General features: G+C 38.0%; 1 protein-coding gene across 1 annotated transcript in view; it reads right to left on the minus strand.

The window, feature by feature from the left end:
- Positions 1–26,885, minus strand: part of CYCH;1 (cyclin H;1) — a 57,094-nt gene that overhangs the window by 27,741 nt on the left and 2,468 nt on the right. The gene's annotated exons all lie outside the window — the stretch shown is intronic.

Below are 26,885 nucleotides of genomic sequence, written 5' to 3' on the forward strand. Positions count from 1 at the left end.
GTGCCGAAGACATCGAGCTTCGCCAAAAGCAACTCGATATGGAACATTTCTATCAATTTGTGAATGGTCTAAGGCCGGAGTTTGAATCCACCAAATCGGCCCTTTTACATCGTGGAAAAATTCCTTTTATTGTTGATACTATAGAAGAGCTCACTATGGAGGAAAATAGACTTAAAAAAAGTACTCCAAAAGTTGATGATGACTCCGTTTTAGTTGTATCTAGACCGGAGAATCATACTCGTACTTACAAGCCGCCTCATTTTAGAAGGCAAAACGGCGACTTTGATAAAAGAAAAGTTATTTGTCATCATTGTCATGAACCGGGGCACTATAGGCCTCAATGTCCAAAGTTAAAAAGAAGAGAAGAAAAAGAGTTGCATCTGTTGAATTTGAGTCAAAAGATCAAGATGCACCTGTGTCTATGGCTCAACTGATGGAAATCCTTCAACCTCTTCTCAAAGGGGTATCCTCCTCAACCGAAGCCTCAACTGGAGCGGCAGTTGCATCTTTCTCCGGTCCAGGTAACTTTCCTTGGCTTTTAGATTCTGGTGCTTCTTTTCATATGACCCCAAATGTTAATAGTCTATCCGAATGTCTTAAAAATAACTCAATTGTGTCAAAGGTTTTTACAGCCGATGGCACATCTCTCGAAGTAAAAGGAATAGGATGTTTTGAAAATCTTCAAAAATCCAAAAGATTTTTTATCCCAGAAGTTAGATATATCTCTAAACTTAATTTGAATCTCTTATCTGTCTCGCAAATATCTGATTATGGATGTAATATCTCCTTCTCTTCTCATGGTTGTTGGGTACAGGATACTCAGTCAGGGAAGCTGATTGGGGAAGGCCATAGAGAAGGAGGACTTTATTACATGGACTTTTTGGAATTACCCAAGAATGCATTTTGTTATAATATTCAGAAATTAGAATTGGATTTATGGCACAAAAGGTTTGGCCATCCTCATATGTCTAAAATTCAATATTTTCCAAGTTTGGAAAAAATTTGTAATTCTGAAATTTTTTCTTGTAAAGACTGCATTCTTGGCAAAATGAAAAGGTTACCATTTCTTAGTAGAACTTTTGTTTCCTCACGACCACTTGAGTTAATACATTCGGATGTTTGGGGCCCCGCACCAGTTATTTCCAAAGGTGGTTATACATATTATGTCATTTTTGTTGATGACTTTTCTATACATACTTGGATTTATTTTCTTAAACATAAATCTGATGTCTTTGCTAACTTCCAAATATTTCATAAAATGGTTAAAAATAAATTTCAAAATGATATTTATGTTTTTCGCACTGATTCAGGGGGAGAATTTATGTCCAACGAATTCAAAGACTATCTCAATTTACATGATATTACACATCAAAGGTCATGTCCACACACTCCACAACAGAATGGCCTAACCGAACGCAAACATCGCCACATTATGGAAACTACTAGGACATTGCTAATTGCAAATCAAGTTCCAAAAAGTTTTTGGGCTGAAGCGGTCCTAACTGCCACCTACCTCATTAATAGGATGCCAACTTTCTCATTAAAGAATACAACTCCAATAGAAAAGCTTCTTAATTTAACTCCAGATTATTCTAGATTAAGAGCCTTTGGATGCAAATGTTTTGTTTTCACCAACAGAAATGACAAATTCTCTCCTCGTGCAATCCCATGTGCCTTTTTAGGATATGCTGATAATAAAAAAGGCTGCAGGTGTTTCGATTTTCAAAATGACAAATTATATGTGTCGAAATGTATCTTTTTTGGAAAAAGAAAGCTTCTTTGAATTTGAAAAATCCAAGGATGTCACTGAATACTCGTTTTTAATTGATCCAACTTCAAAATCCAATGAATGTGATGTTGGATGTGACCTTGACAATGATCAAAGTCCTATTGTTGTTGAAAATGATGATAATGAAGAGCAAATCCATAGGGATGTTAGTCTACAATATTCAAGACGTAGAGAGCAAAATCTTCCATGTGCATTACAAAAATACTCTGAAGTCTCACCTAGAAGAACGTCTAGAATCTCTAAACCTCCAGAAAAATTTGTGTCTTATGAATCTTTTTCACCCACGTATAGGGCCGCCATTACATTAATACAATCATATGTTGAACCATCATCCTATTCTCAAGCAAAAAATCACACAGAATCGATAGAAGCCATGAAAATAGAATTGGATGTACTAGAAAAGGCCAATACTTGGACGATACAAGATATTCCTCCGGGTAAGAAACCTATAGGTTGTAGGTGGGTATACAAAGTCAAAACCAAAAGTAATGGGACCCTGGAAAGATATAAGGCCCGTTTAGTAGCAAAAGGATATGCCCAAGAGTATGGCATCGATTATGAAGAAACATTTGCTCATGTGGCCCGCATGACCACTGTTAGAACTTTAATAGCCTTGGCCTCCATTAGAACATGGTCTATCTTTCAATTAGATGTCAAAAAATGCTTTCCTGAATGGGAATCTCGTTGAAGAAGTATACATGGAAGCCCCACCTGGTATTAGTATCCCTAAGGGTAAAGCTCTTCGTCTAGAAAAAGCTCTTTATGGTCTTAAACAAGCTCCAAAAGCCTGGTATGACTGATTTAGTCATGTTAGGCTTGATATTGGTTTCCAACCTTGTTTAACTGACACTGCTTTGTTTGTTAAGAAATCTGATGCAGGCATCATTATTCTTCTTCTCTATGTGAACGATATGATCATCACCGGAGGCGACAAACAGGGAGTTGCAAATATCAAATCTCTTCTTAAAACTCACTTTGAAATGACTGACTTAGGTTTATTAAGATATTTTTTAGGCATTGAAGTTGCTTATTCCCCTCGGGGGTATTTGATATCTCAATCTAAATTTGCTCTTGATATCGTTTGCAGGTCTGGAATTACAAATGATAAGAAAGTAGAAACTCCAGAAGTTGTCAATGTTAAAATGAAAATTGATGATGGAGAACTTTATTAATGATCCTACTCCTTATAGACAGCTTGTAGGAGCTCTTTCTTATCTTTCCATTACTAGGCCAGATATAACTCATGCGGTTCATACAGTCAGTCAGTTTCAGCATGCTCCCACCTCCGTGCACATTGGAGCGATTTTGCGTATTATTAGATACTTAAAATCCTCTCTTTCACGAGGACTCTTCTTGTCTGCTTCATCTTCATTAAATTTAATTGCATATACTGATGCTGACTGGGGAGGTGATCCCAATAATAGACACTCAACTACTGGGTTTTGTGTGTTCCTAGGTGAAACCTTAATTTCGTGGAGGTGCAAAAAGCAACAGAAAGTCTCTCTTTCCTCCACCGAAGCTGAATACATAGCCACGGCAACCACCACTATGGAGATTGTTTGGCTCAGACGATTGCTAGCGGATATGGGAGCTAAAGCAACGCAAGCTTCAAAGATGTGCTGTGACAACAAAAGTGCGATCTACATTGCAAGCAACCGGACATTCCATGAGCGCACTAAACACATTGAGATGGATTGTCACTATGTCAGAGAGGAATACTTAAATGGGACCATTGATCTGCCATATGTTACATCAGAATATCAATTAGCAGACTTCTTCACCAAGCCTCTCACTGCTCCCAGATTTCACTTCCTCTTAGACAAACTTTCGCTCATTGTACCGTAAGTTTGAAGGAGAGTGTTAAAATGTAAACTGTAATATATATATATATATATATATTATTTAATATTATTATATTTTCTTTTATTATTTTCTTTTATTATTTTTCTTTATTTTCTTTTTTAGCATCTAGTTCAATAGAAACTAGATATTTGATCCAGTCAAGTTCCTGTTGGAACTTGACTGTGCAAATAGTTGTTGGATTGTAGTCCAACAGCTATAATAAATGTTGTTGGACTATAGTCCAACAGCTATAATAATAAATGTTGTTGGACTGTAGTCCAACAGCTATATTAAGAGACGTTGGAATCCAACGTCTCTTTTGGAGAGCTCAAAATGAGCTCTCCTCTCTCTCCCACTTTTTTGTATATATAGGGGTGAACCCCTTCAATGTAAATAATTATGCTTCTTAAGCATTTTGTTCATGAATAAAGTATTATTTATTTTTCAAGTGTTCTTCCTTTTATACCCTTTCAAGGGTCATGCTTGTAGTGTCTCCAATAGACACTTGTTTGTGAGTTATTTGTGCATTTGTTGAAGACCACCATTTCATTACAGTGTTAAGAGTGGATGTGTACTTTAAATAGGGGTATTTTAGTCTTTCAAGTTATATCAAGATATATTTGCACATGTTGTATATGTTCAAGGGTATTTTTGTACAGCTAAAATATCTTAGTATAAAAAGAGGAGAACCCTAATCATGTGGGATGGCCTCTCATTCTTGGCTGTTATTTTATTGCATCTTCTACTGCAGGTTGCACGAGTTCTAAGGCTTCTTCTCATGGTATCAGAGCAGGTTCGAGTATAAGCCCCCATCAAATCAGAAACTGCCGATGAACAACATCTGCCTCTTTCAGATAAGTCATTTATTCTTTATTCCCTTCACTCAAGTCCAGATCTAAATTGTTTCCCATATCTTTTGTTGCATCCAATCAGATCTGAATCAAAGTCTAGGCTGATCATATCTTTATAAGATCTAATCCAGACCAGATCTGATCGTGTCCTTTTTCCCTAAATTTGTTTACCTTGATCATATCTGAATCATAATCAAATCTGATCATATTCTAATCAGATCTGATTCATACCAGGCCTTATCTTTGTTTCCGATCATGTTTTCCTTTTTTAACCTGTCTACCCTGTTCAGATTTGAATTGTAATCAGATCTGATCATACGCTAATCGGATCCGAGTCCATATCAGGTCTGATATTCCTCTCGTTCACTCTTGAAAGGCAGCACCATCATTCCAAAAAAAAAAAAAATGTCAATTTATTTTTTCAAAAAAAAAATTGATAAAAAAGGGGTCGAAACTATTAAAAAAAGGACCGTGATTCAAAAAAAAAGAAAAAAAAGGGGGCCAAAAAAAAAAGAGGAAAGATCCCTTTCAAAAAAAAACCTTTTTGATCAGATCTGTTCAAAAAAAAAATATGTAGACATTTCCTGCAAGCAATCCCTAATTTTGATCCCCATTTATTTCCTTCTTACTCACATCATTCCTTGTTTTGATTTATTTGCTGATGTGTTTTTAATCAGATTAGTGTTTGGGACCTCTCTCTCTTATTTTCTTTGAGACCGTTGAATCATCTTGTGTTAACATGTCTTCCCAAAATTCTAACATCAATTTCTCATTCCTGAATCAGCTTATTTATGACAAGTTTGATTCTTCAAACTTTATAACCTGGAAAAAGCAAATTATATCATTCATCAGCAGTCTTGATTTGTTGGGGCATCTTGATGGGACTCTTCCTATGCCTAATGAATTTGTTGCAACCCTAGACCCAAAAGAGGGGCAGCCAGCTACTAAGAATCCAGTGTATTCAGCTTGGAAGAATGACCAATCCCTAGTCGCTTTTATTATAGCTACTCTATCGAAGGAAGTTTATTGCAGGTATCTATGGGAATTTCAGCATGCGAGTTGTGGCTGACACTACATCATTGGTTCGAGCAGATTTCTACCCCAAAAATCTATCATTTGAAGGGGGAATTTGCTGAACTAAAACGTGGGGACTCTCATGCCATTGAATATCTCAATCGAATCAAATCTATCATAGATCAATTGGCGGATGTTGGGTCTCCAATATCTGATGAGAATATTTGCATGAAGACCATTAGGGGATTAGGGCTTGAGTATGACATGTTTGTTATAATGTATACTGGCATAAGTCCCCGACCAAACTTTGATAAACTCCATAACAAACTTCTGGAACATGAAGCGATGTTTCATATATCAACCAGTGTCAACAAAGAACCAACAACTTCTCAGCATGAAGTTCTTTTCATCGGGCACGTTACACTCAGACCACTAGGATCAGGCAAATAGTATGGATGCGGATCAGGTATACTACCTACTCCATGAGGTCGAAGACCAAATAACCTCATGTGTCAGATGTGCAGGAAGCGTGGTTATACTAATTCTGATTGCTACAGGAGATACATGTCTTCTTACCGTCCGCCTACAGTACTCATCCCTGCACATTTTAGAGCCTTAACAACTGTTATTCTTCCTTCTTCCAAGACCACGTGCATCATCATCCCACATGGGTTCCAGATATGCTACTCTTCAATTCCAGGCAGCATCCTATTCGCCTCAAGTCGGAGCCCAAGATCTTGATACTCTGAGTGTTGGCTTCTACAACTTAAGTGTGAACCAAAATCCTCTTGTAAATACCTAGGCAGCTCCAGCCAATTCATCTTCTCCATAGGCAGCAACAAGTAGCACATCAGGGGCATCCAATGGGCAGCACTCCAACGCTTGGTATTTTGATTTTGGAGCTGCACATCATGTGATCGGTGATTCAGGTAAGCTTCTTAATGCAGTCCCTTATCATGGCATGGGTAGAATAGTCACTGGTGATGGAGGATGCCACCATATCACTCATGTAGGAACAACTGTTGTTCCCACAAGTTCTGGCATTAGTTATCGGTATTCACCGTAACCTCATTTCAGTTGCTTAACTCTGTGATCAGTCTATGTCATACATGTCCTTTACCCCGTCTTCTATTTTTGTAAAGGACCTTCACACAAATCAAATATTCACTGAGAGAAGGAGATGCGAGAGTCTCTATGTCATCAGTGGATCTTAGCTTCCGTCATTATCATCCTTTAGTCCAATTTTTATGTCTACTGTTGAGAGTCAGAATAAAGAGACTGAGTTGTGGCATCGAAGACTCGATCATTGCAATTTCAATTTTCTCAATGTTTTATGTAATAAGAATCTTGTTCCTTTGAAAAACAAGATTCCAAAAACTTCATCCATTTGTTCATTTTGTCAAATTTGTAAGAGTCATGTGCTACCCTTTGAAATATTTAATAAAAGGTCTTCTTTCCCTTCATACTGATCTCTGGGGACCTGTCCCTATTCTCACTTTTTCTAAATCTCGATATTATGTTACCTCTATAGATGATTTCAACAGATATACTTAGATTTTTTTCTTAAATCTAAGGATCTACTTTCTGCCTTCCAACATTTCAAGAATTATGTTGAAAACCATTTTTCTCTTAAAATCCTTACCCTTAGGAGTGATGGTAGTGGTGAGTACACATCAAGTGCATTCAAACAATTCTTGCATGATAATGGCATCTAGCATGAGATGTGATGTCCTAGAACACCATAACAAAATGGTGTTGCTGAGTGTAAACACTGGCATATAGTTGAAACTGCCCTTACTATGATGGTCGAGTTCAACCTTAGACAGAGGCATTCCATACTGCAACTTTTCTTCTTAACCGAATGCCTTTGACAAATCTGAATGGTTATACACCGTATTCCTTGATATTTAAGAAAGAATCAAATTATTCACACATTAAGGTTTTTGGCTGCATCTACTGTTAAATTATGTAATCTAGTATATATATTCATATATATATATATATTGAAATACATATACATATGTACTATGTATCTCAATATATATATATATATGAATATATTTACTTATTCCTTTTTTGTTTCTTTTTACCTGAAAAGGGTATTTCTGTAAATTCCTATTTTACGCATATTCCCCTTGGAATATGATTGTAATTCTTCTTTTTTTTCTTACTTTTTCTTTTTCTTTCTTTTCTTTTTTCTTTTTTTTCTTGGTTTTTGCGCCACATAGGGAGGCTCCCCAAAGAGTCGTTGGGGAGCCTCCAACGGTCATATATGTGGCCGTTGGGGGCTCCCAACGACTCTCTTGGGAGCCCCCTTTTGTGGCTCCTTTATGTGCTTATAAATAAGGGTTTCACCCCTTTGTATTTCTTATGGCTTTGAGTCAAAGCCCAAGTGCTCAATAAAGTGGTTCCAATATTTTTATGTCGTTGCGCATTTGTGAGATTTTGTGAGTTGTGCTTTTGTGCACAAGTGTTCTAAAGTGTTCTTATCGTGCATGTGTGCCGAGTTTGTTATCAAGAATATTAAGGTCTTGATCTTAGTATCTTATTATAGATACTTTTACATGGTATCGGAGCAAGGTTAAAGAAAGAGGATCGTGCATCTCTTCATTTTTTGAAGTGCCTCGAAAAAACGTGCCTTCAAGCTATTGAAATTTAAAGTGAATATTCTTCTTCGGGCAATATTTTAGAAGCCTCTTTTGGCAAGAAAGACTTGAAAATCTTTTGAGGGTACGTGTTATTTTCTATCTTCTACCCTCTCTAATGGGTGAAAAGGACTCTCACTTCTCTCTTGGTTTTAAACTTAGTGGTTCGGACTATCATGTTTGGGCCGGCAATATGGAAGCCCATATCAAAGGAAAGGGCCTTTGGGGGTACATTCAAGGTTCAACACTGCAACCCGAACCCAAACTTACAATCATTGAAAAAGAGGATATTAAGATTCTTGAAGGGGAAGATAGACAAAAAGCCCTAGAAGATTACTCAAAAAAACATGATGAGTGGGAGATGAAGAACTTCAAGATCTTGTCTTGGATTTTTTCATCCGTAGAAACTAAGATCAACGCCAACATCATTAAGTTCAAAAAGGCCTATGAAGCTTGGTTGTACCTTGAAAAAATGTATACTTCAAGGGATTTATCTCACAAGTATTACCTCCAAAAGAAGGCTTTGACCCTTCAACAAAACAATTTGTCTATTCGGGAATATTTTGCTGAACTATCATTCATTTGGGATGAGCTTGCTATGCTCGAACCAAAATAGAGCGGAGAAGTAATTGAGTTAAGAAACAAACAACTAAAGGAAGATCGATTCTTCAATTTTCTAAATGGACTTAGACCCAAATTTGAATAAATTCGGTCCTCTCTTCTATCCGCTTTCACATCTCCCTCTATTAAAGATGTAATCACCAAGTTAAGTGGTGAGGAAACCCGTATGGGGATTAATAAGAATAATTCTATCATCCTTGCTACATCATCTTCTCAAGATGATTGTGAAGGGGTTAATGTCGTGTCAAGACCCGGGAATAATATGAAGGCCTACAAACCTCCTTATTTCAAAAATCAAGGTCAAGGAGGAAATGATTGATATGGCAAAAGACACTATAGCAAATTAACTTGCCATTTTTGTAAAGAACCCGGGCATATCAAACCCATTTGCCCCAAATGAAAGAAAATTCTTGTTGCGGCTATGGCATCCCAACCAGAGGAACGACCATCTTCATCAAATGGGTCTCTTTCCCTTCAACAAATTGTGGATGCTCTACAACCTCTTCTCAAGGGAGGCATTTCCGGAGCCGCTTTGTCATCCTCCTCATCTCCCGGTAAGACGTCTTGGCTCTTAGATTCCGGTGCATCTTTTCATATGACTCCAAGTGCTTGTTTTCTTTTTTATTTTTCTAAAAAATTTCTTCCATCTTTTGTCTCAACGGCGGATGGAACACCTCTTGAAATTAAATGAATAGGCAATTTTAAAAAACAAGACTTTTTTATTCCAAAAATTCGTCTTATACCAAAACTAAACTTAAATTTACTTTCGGTCTCTCAACTCTCAAATTATGATTGCGATGTAAAATTCCCTTCTAATAAATGTTGGATAAATGATCGTCAGTCCGGGAAGTTGATTCGGGAAGGCTCTAGGAGAGGAGACCTCTGCTATGTTGATTTTCTCCAAATTCCCAAGAACCAGTTTTGTATGCATAAGAGACTGGAGCATCCCAACATTGTTAAAATCGCTTATTTGCCTTTTATTAAGCATCTTTGTAATGAGAATTTTGTATGTAATGAATGTATTCTTGGGAAAATGAAAAGTTTATCGTTTACTCAAAGATCTATGTTTACAACAAAATCTTTTGAAATTGTTCACTTCGATATATGGGGTCCGGCTCCTGTGATATCTAAGGGAAGTTTCTCATACTATGTTATTTTTGTAGACGATTACACTAGATTTTGTTGGATATATTTTCTTAAACATAAACATGAAGTTCTTTCAATTTTTAAAGCATTTCATATGTTGATTTTAAATCAATTCAATGGAAGTTTAAAAATTCTTAGAACCAACTCCGGTGGCGAATATCTTTCAAATGAATTCAAAACTTATCTTGAAAGTCATGGTATTCTCCATCAAAAATCTTGCCCAAAAACCCCACAACAAAATGGGTTGGCTGAACGAAAACACAGGCATATCATTAAAACTACTAGAACCTTGCTCATTTCTCAGAATATTCCAAAAAGACTCTGGGCTGAGGCAGCCCTTACATCGGTCTATCTTATAAATAGACTCCCATCAAAAAATCTGAACAAGGTTTCCCCATTTGAACGATTGTATGAAAAAGAACCTGATTATAGCAGGTTAAGGGTTTTTGGATGTAAATGTTTTGTCCTTACTGATAAAAATGACAAACTCTTCCCCAAGGCCATTCCTTGTGCCTTTTTTGGTTATTCTGAAACTCAAAAGGGTTTTCGGTGTTATGATATTAAAAATGATAAACTATATATCTCCAAAAATGTGAGCTTTTTAGAAAATCTCAGTGGTTTCGAAAAACTTGAATCTAATGACGAGAATGTAGACTATTTTTTTTATTTGATCTTTTAACTGAAGGTGATGAAACTAGTGATGATGAGTCAAATCAAAATGACTCAAGTGATAATGAAACCAGTCATGTGTCCTCTTCATTTCATCAACATGTCAATGAGGAACCACATAGAGATCCCATAACCTATACTCAGAGAGATAAAAATACTTTCAGAAGTGCCCTTAAAAGATATGATGATACTGGTGGGACTGTTTCTCAAAGTGAGGAGAACCTTAGTAGGACTGAAAGACATAGAAAAACCCCTTCTAGGTTCATTTCATATGAGTCTTTTTCACCTAAACATAGAGTCTGTCTAAGCGGCATTCATTCTTACATAGAACCTAGAAACTTCGAGGAAGCACGAAAATGTCTTGTATGGATAGCCGTAATGGATAATGAACTCGAAGCTCTGAGAAAAGCCAAGACATGAGAATTTCAAGACCTTCCTAAAGGTAAGAAAGCAATAGGGTGTAGATGGGTATTTAAGGTTAAGACTAAGAGTGATGGGTCCCTTGAGAGATACAAGGCCCGTTTGGTTGTAAAATGATATAGTCAAGAATATGGGATTGATTATGAAGAGACATTTGCCTCAGTAGCTCGAACGGTCACTGTCCGATGTCTTATAATCGTTGCCTCAATTAACAAGTGGAACATCTATCAAATGGATGTTAAGAATGCATTTCTAAACGGAGATCTAAATGAAGAAGTATATATGGATGCTCCTCCTGGTGTGGAGTCTCCTAAAGGAAAGGTGTTTCGCCTTCGAAAAGCACTTTATGGTTTGAAACAAGCCCCCAAGGCTTGGTATGATAGGTTTAATTTTGTAATGATAGAAAATGGTTTTTCATCTTGTTTTACTGATATTGCTTTGTTTATTAGAAAATCCAATGCAAGGATTGTTATTTTACTTCTATATGTGGATGACATGCTTATAACCAGAAGCGATTCTAAAAGGATTAAAAGCATAAAATCAATTTTAAAGGATAGGTTTGAAATGTCTGACTTGGGATTTCTAACTTATTTTTTGGGTATTGAAGTAGCACTCTCATAGAGGGTATTTTTTGTCTCAAACTAAGCTAGAATCTGAGATTATTGATAGGTCAGGTATTACAGATGATAAGGTTTGTGAAACTCCCGCTATAGTAGGAGCTAAAATGAAGAATGATGATGGTGTTCTCCTCTCTGATCCTATTCCCTACAGACAGCTTGTAGGATCGTTGATATACCTGAGTATTACCAGACCAGATATCTCACATGCAGTTCATACGGCAAGTCAGTTTTAGCATGCACCAACTTTTGTTCACATGAGTGCCGTCTTACGGGTCGTAAGATACCTAAAGGGTACTCTAAATAAGGGAGTTTTTCTGTCATCTTCTTCTGATTTAAAATTAATTGTTTATACTGACTCTGATTGGGGAGGTGAGCCAAATAAACGTCACTCCACCATTGGTTTTTGTGTGTTCTTAGGTGATTCACTGATCTCGTGGAGATGTAAGAAGCAACAAAAAGTTTCTCTATCTTCGACTGAAGCTTAATATCGTGCCATGACAACTACTACCATGAAAATTGTATGGATCCATCAGCTGCTTGAAGATATGGGGATCACTATTGAAGGGCCCACTAAGTTATGCTGTGATAACAAGAGTACAATTTATATCGCCAAAAATCATACTTTTCACGAGCGGACTAAGCACATTGAAATGGACTGCCATTATGTTCGTGAAGCTTATCTAAAAAGAATAATTGATCTACCTTACGTTACTTCAGAATATCAGTTGGCAGATTTCTTCACCAAAGCTTTATGTGCACCACGATTCAACTTTCTCCTTGCAAACTTTCGGTCATCATGCCCTAAGTTTGAGGGGGGGGGGGTTAAATTATGTAATCTAGTATATATATTCATATATATATATATATATTAAGATACATATACATATGTACTATGTATATATGTATATGTATCTCAATATATATATATATAAATATATTTACTTATTCCTTTTTTGTTTCTTTTTACCTGAAAAGGGTATTTCTGTAAATTCCTATTTTACGCATATTCTCCTTGGAATATGATTGTAATTCTTCTTTTTTTATTTTACTTTTTCTTTTTCTTTCTTTTCTTTTTTCTTTTTCTTTCTTGGTTTTTGCGCCACATACGGAGGCTCCCCAAAGAGTCGTTGGGGAGCCTCCAACGGTCATATATGTGACCGTTGGGGGCTCCCAACGACTCTCTTGGGAGTCCCCTTTTGTGGCTCCTTTATGTGCTTATAAACAGGGGTTTCACCCCTTTGTATTTCTTATGGCTTTGAGTCAAAGCCCAAGTGCTCAATAAAGTGGTTCCAATATTTTTATGTCGTTGCGCATTTGTGAGATTTTGCGAGTTGTGCTTTTGTGCACAAGTGTTCTAAAGTGTTCTTATTGTGAATGTGTGTCGAGTTTGTTATCAAGAATATTAAGGTCTTGATCTTAGTATCTTGTTAGAGATACTTTTACATATACTTGTAATGAAATATGCGGAAATAAAAACAATGTCCTATAATGGACATTCATATATAAAAAGCAAAAGAACAAATCCAAAAAAGGACATACATAGGCCAACAATGGCTTGCAAACATAAATTCTTATAAATGCAAGAGAGGGCTTGAAGAAGCCAATACTTTACAAAGGGGGATACCCCACTTATTTATAGGCAAGGAATGAGAGAGGGAGAAAAGTAAGAGAGAGAGACCACATTGGGAGGCCCAACAAGGTGTCGTTGGGCTCCCAACGGTCACAATTGTGACCGTTAGGGGCCCAACGACTCTTAGTTGAGACCCCCAATGTGAATGCATTAAATGCATTTTTAGGAAAAGAAAACAGAAAAATAAAAGAAGGAAAATAAGAAAAGAAAAACAAAAATAAAAAAAAGACTACAATGTCCCTATTGGACAGAATTACAGGAATAACCTTATCGGGTATGATTGAATATATATATATACATATATATATTAATTACATGTATTTTAACACCCTCCCTCAAGCTTTACGGGGATATAACTGAAAGCTTGTTGAGAAGGAACATAAAACGAGGAGCAGCAAGGGCTTTAGTAAAGAAGTCCGTCAACTGGTACTCGGATACAACGTAGGGCAGTGTTATGGTTCCTCATAGGTATTCATCACGAACGTAATGGCAGTCCATCTCGATGTGTTTAGTACGCTCATGGAAGGTGTGATTGCTTGCGATATAGATTGCGCTTTTGTTGTCACAACAAATCTTCGAAGGAGTAGGGATGACTATGCCCATATCATTGAGAAGACTTCTAAGCCACACAAGCTCCATGGTTATAGTGGTCATTGCATGATACTCCACTTCTGTTGAGGACAATGATACTTTGTGCTGCTTCTTGCATCTCCAAGAAATCATAGTCACCTAAGAAAACACAAAAACCGGTAGTTGAAACTCTATCATTGGGATTTCCTCCCCAATCAGCATCAGTATAAGCAATTAAATCAAGTAATGGCGAAGAGGAAAGAAAAACTCCCTTAGTTATGGTGTTTTTGATGTATCTGACTATTCTTAAGACTGCACTCATGTGCACAGTTGTAGGTGCATGTTGAAACTGACTGGCTGAGTGAACTGCATGAGCTATATCTGGCCGAGTGATGGATAAGTAGGTCAGAGACCCAACAAGTTGGTGGTAGGGAGTAGGATCCTCGAGGAGTATTCCATCTTTCAACCTTAACTTTGCATTGATAACTTCAGGGGTTTCTGTCTTCTTATCATCGGAGATGCCAGACTTGGAACAAATGTCAGCAGCAAGTTTTATCTGAGAGAGACCTCGGGGAGAGTACGCTACTTCAATTCCTAAAAAATATCCAAGGTCAGACATGTCAAAATTTTCTATTAAAACTTTCTTAATATCATTGATTCTTTCCAGTGATGATCATATCATCAACATAAAGTAGTAGAATAACTATTGAAGACCCTGCACTTTTCACAAACAAGACAGTGTCAGTATAGCATGAGCGAAAATTCAAACTTGCCATTACATTGTTAAATCTATCATGCCAAGCCTTTGGAGCTTGCTTTAACCCATATAATGCCTTTTTAAGTTTGAGAATTTTATTTTCACCAATACATACTCCTGGTGGAGGATCCATGTAAACCTCTTCATTTAATTCACCATTTAGGAATGCATTCTTAACATCTAATTGATAAATAGGCCATTTTTTAACTGACGCAACCGCAATAAGAGTCCTAACACTAGTCATCCTAGCTACGGGAGCGAAGGTTTCTTCATAGTCTATACCGTATTTTTGAGTGTATCATTTTGCTACCAACCGGGCTTTATAGCATTCTAATGACCCATCACTTTTAGTTTTAATTTTGAAGACCCATCTACATCCAATAGATCTCTTTCCAGTGGGTAAAGAGGTTATTTCTCAAGTTTTTGCCTTTTCAAGGGCACTAAGTTCTAAGTTCATGGCTTCAACTCACTGAGAATGTTTTTTGATTCATTATAATGTGAAGGTTCATGAAAAGAGTGTAACGCAATTAGACACGCTCTATACTTTGGTGTTAGAGACTCATATGAAACAAACGTATTAGGAGGATTGGAGATTCGGTTGGATCTCCTTAAAGAGGTTTCTTCTATGTTGAACCCTTGAGAGTATTTTTCTAAGGCACTCATGGGAACTTGTTGACCGCGCCTAACATAGGTTTGGATGGGTCTATCACTTTCATTTTCAATATTGTTAAGAGAAATATCATCTAGATCATTCAACAAATCATTAGAGATTTCCTCTTGTTGAGGAGTCACATCTTCTTGAGAGAGAAGATCAAATAAGAAAGCATATTCGCTTTCGTCAATATCTTTAGTTTTCTCAAAACCATTTTCATTTTCTAAAAAGGTTACATCTTTAGACACATATAGTTTGTTATTTGTAAGGTCGAAGCATCTAAAACCCTTTTGATTTTCTCCATATCCTAAGAAAACACATTCAATAGCTTTAGGAGATAATTTATCTATTTTATGTGTAAGGACAAAACATTTACACCCAAAAGTTCTTAATCTATTGAAATCGGGTGTTCTTTCAAATAATTTTTCATATGGAGATGTATTTTGTAAGGATGAAGATATCATTCTATTTATCAAGTTGAAGTTAAAGCGGCTTCGGCCCAAAAATTATTTGGAATTTCTTTGGAAATAAGAAGTGTCCTAGTTTCCACAATGTGTCTATGCTTTCTTTCGGCTAGACCATTTTGTTGGGGAGTCCTAGGACATGATCTTTGATGACAAAGGCCATTAGTTTCCAAATAATTTTGAAATTCATTTGATAGATACTCTCCACCCGAATCGGATAGATATTACTTGAAAATTGATTTTTCACTATCATATGAAATTTCTTGAAGAAGTCAAAGACTTCAGATTTTAAATTGAGAAAATAGATCCACACATATCTAGTGTAGTCATCAATGAAAGTAACATAATAGGAGTATCCTCCTTTCGATATGACCGGAGAAGGGCCCCAAACGTCCGAATGGACTAACTCAAAAGGTCTTTTGGACACAAAAGTTCTATTTGGAAAAGGAGTGGATTTCATTTTTCCAAAAATACAATTCTTGACTCTTATTGCGGTTGCGTTAGTTAAAAAATGGCCTATTTATCAATTAGATGTTAAGAATGCATTCCTAAATGAAGAGGTTTACATGGATCCTCCACCAGGAGTATGTATTGGTGAAGACTTGGACATCCAAGTTTCTCAAAAATGTACTCCTTTCCTTTTGGAAAGAAATTTTGTAATGAGAAACAGTTTGTTTCTCATTACAAAATTTCTTTCCAAAAGGAAAGGAGTACATTTTTGAGAAACTTGGATGTCCAAGTCTTTGGTACCAAGTTTCAATATTTTTATCTTGGACATGATTACAAAAAGAGTTAGTGGGAAGTTTCAAGTTGCTCATGTAATAGAGATCTCCCCTCCTATGGCCTTGCCCAATCTGCTTTCCGGACTGGAGATCCTGTATAGAGCAATCCTTAGTTGAGAAGGAGATTTCACACCCATGATCACATATTTGAGAAACAGAAAGGAGATTTAAATTAAGTTGAGGTACCACTCTTACGTTTGGCACAAAGAAATCTTTGAACAAATTTAAGGTTCCAAAATTTTTTACATGTAAAGATGTACTATCGACGGTTGAAACATAAGAGTTTTTAGAGTTATTGCACAAATCGGAAAGCCCATTTTCAAGAGGGGTCATATGAAAAGAAGCTCCAGAATCAAGAATCCAAAAAGACATACCTGGAGGAAAAGAAGAAGCTATGGCGGCACCCAAAGTTGATGGTGATTTGAGTAGAATTTGAAGTGCTTCTGATAGTTGAGCAAGAGAGGACTCCTTCCCTTTGATAGTCTCCTCCTTTTGAGTAATTTCTTCAACGGAGGCAACCTTACTTTTTGGTGCTTCATTTAACTTAGGGCAATTAGGTCTTATATGACCCGGTTCTTGACAATGATGGCAAATGGCTTTTTTATAGTTGCCATTATAGTTATTTTGCCTTCCAAAGTGTGGAGGCTTATAGGCTTTCACATGATTGCCGGGTTTAGACACGGCCAAAACTTCATCTCCTCCCTTAATCATGCCAAGACGAGTTTCTTCTTGGCATATTTCAGCTATGGCATCTTCCAAAGGAAGAGGCTTAGATCTATGAAGTAGGGAAGATCTAACTTGTTCATATTCGGGCCTAAGCCCATGTAGAAATTGGAAAAAATATTTTTTTTTCATTTGTTCTCTTCTTAGTTCCATATCTTCACTAGAAACCCACTTTGGTTCTAGTAGAGATAGCTTATCCCATAAGGGCCCAAGGGTGCTAAAGTAATCTCTTACATCCATTTTCCCTTGCTTAATGGTCCGGATTTTTTCTTAGAGAAAGAACTGACGAGCAAGGTCTTTTTGAGTATACATACCTTTCATAAAAAACCATGCTTCATTTGTCATCCGAAATTTAGCAATGTTGGCACAAATTTTAAGCTCCACATTATTCATGAACCAAGCAAGAATTTTTGCATGCTTGCTTTCCCAATCTTTCACTTTAGATTGGTGATCTTCAATGGCCTTCATGCGGGCATTTCCTTCAAGAGTTTTTTCGTGATCACCATCCATCTTGGTGAGTTGGAGTTGTGGTTCCGGAATAGTGCCCATGACGTATCCCCAAAGCTTTTTACCCTTGAGGTTATTCTCCATGGCGGCGGCCCACATCATGTAGTTGGAACCATTAAGTTTGAATGAGAGATCAATCTTTTGTTCTCCTTCCATTTTTAAACTCAAGAAGACAAACCAAGAAAGAGAAATACAAAATGAAAAATATAACTAGTCAACTAGCTATATCAAGAATCAAGAGCATACACTTGGCTCTGATACCATATAATGAAATATGCGGAAATAAAAACATCCTATAATGGACATTCACATATAAAAAGCAAAAGAACAAGTCAAAAAAAGGACATACACAAAGGCCAACAATGACTTGCAAACATAAATTCTTATAAATGCAAGAGAGGGCTTGAAGAAGCCAATACTTTACAAAGGGGGATACCCCACTTATTTATAGGCAAGAAGGAATGAGAGAGAGGGAGAAAAGAGAGAGAGAAACCACATTGGGTTGTGACCGTTGGGGGGCCAACGACTCTTAGTTGGGACCCCAATGTGAAGGAATTAAATGCATTTTTAGGAAAAGAAAACAGAAAAATAAAAGAAGGAAAAAGGAAAATAAGAAAAGAAAAACAAAAATGAAAAAAAAGACTGCAATGTTCCTATTGGACAGAATTACAAGAATACCCTTATCGGGTATGATTGAATATATATATATATATATATATATATATTGATTACATGTATTTTAACAATACTATACTCACATCCATAAGACTCTTATAGACAAGTTTGCTCCAAGAGCCCGACCTTGTTCGTTCATTGGTTACGATGATGAGTATAAAGGCTATAATTGTTTTGACCATGATTCTCGTAAACTTATTGTTTTACGAGATGTTGTCTTTAATGAGAACAGGATGGAAAATTGCAACAACGATTCTAACTGCACTCAATCACATAGATTGTCTGTTTTTTGACCTTCCTCCCACAATGCCCATGCCAGTGGAACCAGCATTTCAATGCATCATTTTGACCAAATTCAGCATACACTCGTGCCTACTAATAGACAAGACATTACATCACAGATGTCCCAAGCTGAACATGTTCATACTTCCTCTACTTTGCCGCTACATCATGTGTTTCCTCAGTTTTAGAAAATATACAGTAGACGCAGTCAACCAACATTTGAAAGAGATGACATGCATGTTGAATCCTCTTTAAAACCGAATTGTATACAGCCTGGTACAAGTGAAAATCAAACCAGCACTGTTGTTGACCTTCCTATACAAATAAGGAAATCTTCGAGGGTGAGACATTCTCCAAATCGTTTTGTTATATATGAATCATTCTCCTTAGACTTCACTGTATTCGCTGCATCACTTGAGAATGATGTTGAGAGTGTTGAGAAGCAGTCACCGTACATATGCATATGGGTAGTTTGGTAACTACTTAAGAGGTCAGGGGCATTATTGTAAACAATGTTTTAGTCTAATCTCTCTATTTAAGTGAGATTAGATCTAATGAGAATTAAAGATTCGTCCTCCCTCTCTCTCTCTTCTCTCTCTCTCTCCCTCTTTCTTTTTCCTGATTTGCTAGAAACCCTATCCGGCTTCAACATGGTATCAGAGCAGGACGTAGCTATGGGCATCTGACGTGATCGATCCACACGCTGATCGGGTGGTGCTGTGCACATCGTGAAGAGCGATTCGAACAGCGTCAAAGCTGATCGCTGTGTGCAGTGATTATAACGATTGCTGTGTACAGGGTGTACCGCAATCTGGAACTTCTCTAGCCAGCAGGAACATGATCTGAACAGCGTGGCGCTCTGTGATCTGAACAGTGATTAACCTCTCCAGCAGGAACGCTGATCGGGCGTGCGCTGTGTGTAGTAGCAAGTATGTGCGCTTAGCAGCAAGGAGACCCTGACTGTGTCGATGGTGGCTGATGATGGTTGTGTGAATGCCAAAAAGGCCTGTAGTCTCCATCATGATGCAGTCGTGGTATGCAGGTTGTCATATTTTTTTTTGTGGCAGTCGTGGTATGCAAGTTGTTGCAGTTTTCTTTTAAGATGAATAGTTCAGATTTTATTAGGGTGATTAAAATTTGGTAGAGTCTGCTTCCTAGTTGGAAGTTGATGTGCACGTTAGTGTTGGATCTGAACAGCGTATTACAAGTTTGTTTATATATATATATATATATATATATATATATATATATATATATATATATCAGTTTTTATCAGTATGATTAAAATCTGATAGAGGCGGCTTCTCAGTTGGTAGTTGGTGAGTTCGTCAGATCCAAGTTTTCAGCAGCTGGTAGTTGTGTGTGGTTGTATCTCCATGGCTGAAATGCAGAAGTCAGACATGAAGACTGAAACCGTGTCTGATTATAAAGCCTTTGCAAACCTTTTTTTTCATATGGATCATCTGTAAAGTTGGATGAGACTACCTATGCTAGATGGTCACGTACGTTTATGATGTTTGTTTCAGGGCATTGTAGAAAACATATTTTGTTGAAAAATGAGCCTATGGACAAAACTGGGAAGTATGCTACATGAGAAGAAGACAATGATATTGTCATGTCTTGGATTATGAATAGTGTGCAACCTCACATAGCTGACTGCAAAACAAATGTGAGATAATTTGCAAGATACTTATTCTCAAGAAACTAATGTTAGTCGTATTCTTCAAGTAGAACAGGAGATCTATAAATTGCAGCAAGGAGAGCAAACTCTAGCCCAGTATTATGCCTCCGTGAAGGCAGCTTTTGAGAGATTGAATGCTCATAGACCGTTATGTTGTGACAAACAAAAACTACACCAAGAGCGTACCATAGTAGCACGATTCCCGACTGGCTTGTCAGCTGAATTCTCCGTTGCCAAAGTTCAGATGTTGACAGGCTCAGATGTTCCCACTCTGGCTGAGGCATATAATCGTTTGAGCAGGCTTGCTATGTCCCTTCCTTCATCTCAATCGGAATCACAAACCTCTGCTCTGTGTCTCTTATGGCCGAGGCCGAGGTTTTTCTTCCTAATTCTCGAGGTCGTGGACGTGGTTGAGGCACGGGAGGACGAGGCAAGCTCCAGTGTACCTATTGTGGGAGATTTGGGCATTTAGAAGATAGATGTTTTGACAAGAATGGTCGACCTCCTGCATCTTCAGCTAAAGTTGCTCCTACAGCACAAGTGGCCAAACCCGAGTCCCCCACTGTTCCTCCTAGTGATTCAGTCACTCTCACTCGTGCTGAGTATGATGATTTGTAGACACATCTTCCATCTAGTTCCCTCGTGGCTGATATTGCATGCTCTGCAGGTGATGAATTTTCTTGCCAAGGTAGTCGTTGGATTATTGATTCAAGGGCATCCAGCCATTTATGTGGAAATAAATGTGATTTTTCGAACTTGCATAGTGTTGCTAATCATAAAAAGTTGGTTCTTGCCGATGGGAGTTCCTCTCCCATTGTTGGTCAGGGAAATATCTCCATCTCCCCTACTCTTCAATTATCAAATGTTCTCCATGCTCCTTTATTCCCTAAAAATTTGTTATCAGTTAGTCGTGTTGCAAAAGAGTTGAATTGTCAAGTAATATTTGATCCTACCTGTTGCACTTTTCAGGACTTGTTGACGGGGAAGATGATTGGTGGAGGCTATGAGGAAGGTGGAGTCTATTATCTACACCAACCAGTTGGCTCTGTTTATTCCGCAGTTGAGTTCTCTTCTAGTCTGTTGCTTTGGCATCATCGTCTTGGTCATCTTCTGTTGCTTAAATTGCGTAGAGTTATTCCTCATAACTCGTTGTCCACTACTCTGCTGTGTGAAGCATGTCAGCTTGGAAAGCATCATAGGAGTTCATTTCCGTCTAGTCAGAGTCCTTCAAGTCAAAATTTGTTTGATCTTCTTCATGTTGATGTTTGGGGTCCAAGTAGAATTCTTAGTCATTCTAAGTGTCGTTATTATTTAGTCATTGTAGATGATTTTTCCAGATTATCTTGGGTATTCTTGTTAAAAGATAGGGCTTAAGCCCCTATTATTCTTAAATCCTTGATTATTGAAATAAAAACTCAATTTAATTTTTGCGCCAAAGTTGTTCGCACCGACAATGCTCTTGAATTCAAATTATCTAAATTATTACAATTTTACAAAAATCTTGGGATCCAACCTCAGACTTCTTGTCTTCATACCTCACAACAGAATGGAGTAGCGGAGCGCCGACATAGACACATTCTAAATGTTGCCCGTTGTCTTAGGATTCAATCTAATATGTCTGCGTCTTACTGAGGAGATGCGGTTCTAACTGCGGGATACCTAATAAACCGTATGCCTTCAACCTCTGTGGGGGATCGTATTCCCATTCAGATGCGGAAGCTCCTCTTTTTCCTATCTCTCTAAAGGTGTTTGGTTGTTTGTACTTTGTTCATAAACTTGGTCTTAACCGCGATAAATTGTCATCCCAATCTATCAAATGTGTTTTTGTTGGGTATCCCAAGCACCAAAAAGGATATCGGTGTTATGATCCCATATCCCAGAGAGAGTATGTCAGTGTGGATGTTTCCTTTTTTGAGTCTATCCCATATTTTTCTAGTACCTCTCCGAGAATATATGATAGTCAAGGTGATTAATTCCCTCTTCCTGTTCCTCCTTTTCCATTAGAATCTGTCAATTTTGAGCCGCTTGTTTCCAGTCTGACTTTGTCTCGTTACAAAAATCCTCCTATGGTGTACACACATCGAGCTCCACCCAACTTTATGCCTGTGTCATCAGCTTCTTCAGAGGTGAGTGTTCCTGACCCTACTGACGATCCTCTTGTTGATGGTGATTTACCTATTGCTCTTCGGAAAGGAAAAAGGCAATGTACACTTCATCCTATTTCTCAGTTTGTTTCCGAGGCACAACTTGGTGAAAATATGAAGAATTTTGTATTCGCCTTATCCGGTGGATCAGTTACTCTCAATCATCATCACGCCCTTCTGGACCGCAAATGGGCAACGACCATGCAGGATGAAATGGACGCACTGCTTTCTCGCAGAACATGGGACTTAGTTGATCCTCCACTTGAGGCTGATATTGTTGGTTGTAAATGGGTCTATACTATTAAGTATAACCCCGATGGATCCATTGAAAGGTTTAAAGTTCGCCTGGTTGCAAAAGGCTATACTCAAACTTATGGAGTGGACTTCTTTGAAACCTTCTCTCCTGTTGCTCGTCTTGGGACTATTCGTCTTGTTTTGTCCGTCGCAGTGCACCATGGTTGGTCTCTATGTCAGCTTGATGTGAAAAATGTCTTTCTGTATGGAGACTTGGAGGAAACAGTTTATATGCAGCAACCTCTGGGGTTTGAGGTTCAGGGGGAGTGTCAGAAGGTATGCAAGTTGAACAAGGCAATCTATGGTCTCAAACAGAGTCCCTGTGCGTGGTTCTCCAAGCTGACTGAGGTCATGTCAGCATTTGGGTTTGTCCGATCTGCTTCTGATCACTCTTTTTATTAAAAAGACTTGCACAGGGATTGTGGTCATGATAGTATATGTTGATGACATTATAGTCACAAGAAGCAGTGAAAAAGACATTTCTGAGACAAAGTCCCATCTTCAGAAACACTTTGTGACTACAGATCTGGGACCACTCAGATATTTCTTAGGCATAGAGGTTGCAAGGAGTAAAGAAGGATTGGTTCTGTCACAGCGGAAATATGTCTTGGACCTGCTGAAGGAGACAGGGATGTTAGGTGTCAAACCTGCAAAGATTCCTATGGATCCCAAGTCTCATCTGTTTGATGAACAATCCGAGTATGTGGACTGTAGCAGTTATCGCTCCTTGGTGGGCAAGCTATTATATGTGACTGTGACCAGACCTGACATATCCTTAGCCGTGAGCAAGATAAGTCAATTTATGGACAAACCTACAAAGGCTCACTGGGAGGCTGCAATGATGATTCTCAAATATCTAAAGTTCTCCCCTGGCAAAGGACTATGGTTTAAACGAAGCCCCTCTTTAGATGTTACTGCCTATTCAGATGCAAATTATGCAGGGTCGATTATTGATAGAAAGTCCACAACTGGATTTTGTGTGTTTGTTGGAGGGAATCTTGTTACTTGGAGAAGTAAGAAACAAATTGTTGTTGCTAGGTCGAGCGCTGAGTCAGAGTATCGGGCTATGGCTCAAACTGTTGCTGAGATGATGTGGCTTAAATCTGTGTTGACTGATCTCCAAGTGAAAGTCTCATTACATGATATATGGTAATAGAGCTGCTACTTATATTGCAAATAACCCAGTGTTTCATGAACGGACAAAGCATATTGAGGTGGATTGTCACTATGTATGTGACCTGGTCCAAACTGGGTACATTTGCACCAAGCACATATCTTCAAAGAACCAAATTGTCGATGTCTTCACGAAACCCCTAGCGAGTTCAAATTTTTCAAAATGTTGTGACAAGCTGAGGCTTATTGATATATATGCTCCAGCTTGAGGGGGAGTGTTGAGAAGCAGTCACCGTACATATGCATATGGGTAGTTTGGTAACTACTTAAGAGGTCAGGGGCATTATTGTGAACAATGTTTTAGTCTAATCTCTCTATTTAAGTGAGATTAGACCTAATGAGAATTAACGATTCTTCCTCCCTCTCTCTATCTCTCTCTCTGTCTTTCTTTTTCCTGATTTGCTAGAAACCCTAGCCGGCTTCAACAAATGAAAAAGAACCTATCTCCTATGGAGCAGCAAGTCAAAACCCTCGATGGGTGGAGGGCATGAATGAGGAAATCAAAGCGTTACATGAATGCAACACATGGACAGTAGTTTACCGACCTCCAGGAAAGAATATTGTAGGCCACAGACTATGTCACAGGGATTCGGCTAGCAGGGTGCCGCACCCTCGTCGACGCGACTCGACGCGGGTGCGGGTGCGGGTGCGGCACCGGGTGCGGTCAACCCGACCCTGGGTGCGGGACCCGCGCCCGGGGGAGCCCCCGGACCCCCCTTCCTGCGAGGGCAAAAACAATGAATCAGGCTCCACAAGTCCTCACTTTCATCTTTGGGGACAACCATATAAGATAAAAAAATGGTAAAAAGCAAGTTGGGCACATATTTAGATATACATCTAAAAAAATCAATGCCTCTACAAACATAAAACAAAAGGCTTCTCATGAAGAGCGATCAGTCTAGGAAGTTAATAAGTGTGTTGACTTCCATAGCCATCTGCTGGTGTTAACACATGACCATAAAATACACCCTTGAAGTTTAAAAATGACTTGGCAGTTCCATGCATTAATGGACACCAGTAGCTATTTTTGCAATTTTGTGTAAAAATAAGTTACACACTTATTAGCTGTGCATTCAAAATGCACAATTATTAATATGTTTTCCTAATAAAAATTACTAAAATGTCCATAATTGTGACAATTAATACACCTAATCACCATATCAATTTTTAAATTTGTTAGGGGCATAAAATTGTGGTGAACGTGCTAACATGCATAAATGTCATGGACCTTAACAGCTACCATACATTCATACATATACACTATACATGATATATATATATATATATATATATATATATTTTTACATTTTTTCCCCTACCGCAGCCCCGCACCCGGGTTTTTTGGAAGTGCCGAATCCCCGCACCCGCACCCGCACCCATGTGACATAGGCCACAGATGAGTGTACAAAATTAAATATAAGTCTGATGGGAGCGTAGAGAGATTTAAGGTGCGCCTCATTGCCAAAGGATATACCCAAGAACACGGGCTGGATTTCAATGAAACCTTTAGCCCTATTGTTCGAATGGATAGAATAAGGGTGGTTGTCACTCGCAGCCGCTCACAAATGGCATTTATTTTAGCTAGACGTGAAGAACACCTTTCTTCACGGGAATCTACATGAAGAAGTTTACATCGAGCACCCTTTTGGGTACCCTGAAGGCGGCACCAAAGGCACGGTTCTCAGATTAAATAAAGCTATCTATGGGATGAAGTAGACATCTAGAGCCTGATTTGAGAACCTTAGTGACGTGATTAGACATCTCGATTTCATAAGAAGTCACTGGAATTATTCGTTGTTTGTTCATCATAACAACAAAGGTATGACTATTTTGCTCATTTATGTGAATGATATAGTCATAACTGAAAGTAACATTTTCAGGATCAAAGAGTTGAAAAGAGTATTTCATGATCAATTTCACATGAAAGATCTAGGGTTGTTGACATATTTTCTGGGAGTTCAAGTAGACCAAAGAGATAATGCTCTTGTTCTTACTCAGTGCAAATATGCTTGCGATCTTCTTCAGCGAAGTGGGCTGTTGCATTGCAAACCAACAAAAACTCCCATGGCTCAAAATGTAAAATTACAGGAAACTCAAGATGGTGATTTGTTGCTTGAGCAGGAAGAAAAATTCAAAAGTATAGTGGGAGCCCTACAATACATAACTTTCACTAAACCTGATCTTGTTTATGTTGACAATCAAATTTCTCAATACATACATACACCTAGACAAAGCCACATGGAAGTTGTCAAGAAAATTTTACGATACATTAAAAGTACTTTGTCTGACGGTTTGGTTTATAATAGAGGAAATGAAGTTGTTTATTCACATATCACTATTATAGCATACTCAAATGTTGATTGGGCAGGCGACCCAACCGCTGGAAGGTCTGTGACTGGCTATCGGGTATACCTTGGGGGGCATCTTGTCTCTTGGTCCAACAAAATGCAAAGAATCGTCGCCAGATATAGTACAGTAGCGGAGTATAGAGTCATAGCAACAGTTACGACAAAAGTTTTGTGGATTAGACATCTCTTGACAGCATTGCATCAGGGAATAGTGAAATCAGTGCTCTATTGTGACAACTGGAGTGCAGTTGCTATTTTCACTAATCATGTACAACATGAAAAAATGAAACATCTGGAGTTAGATCAGCATTTTGTTCGGGAGAAAGTTGAGGATAAAGAAATTCAACCTATGTTTGTGACTAGCGAGAGGCAAATTGCAGATCTATTTACCAAACCTCTTTCAATTAATAGGCATTGGTTTCTAAAAGCCAAATTATCCATGATCCATAACCATGCACAGTTTGAGAGAGTATTAAAGAGTAGACGTGTACTTTAAATAGGGGTATTTTAGTCTTTCAAGTTATATCAGGATATGTTTGTACATGTTGTATATGTTCAAGGGTATTTTTGTACATTTAAAATATTT

This window comes from Nuphar pumila, chromosome 7, assembly GCF_984573655.1.
Source record: "Nuphar pumila chromosome 7, dmNupPumi1.hap1.1, whole genome shotgun sequence".
NCBI lineage: Eukaryota > Viridiplantae > Streptophyta > Magnoliopsida > Nymphaeales > Nymphaeaceae > Nuphar > Nuphar pumila.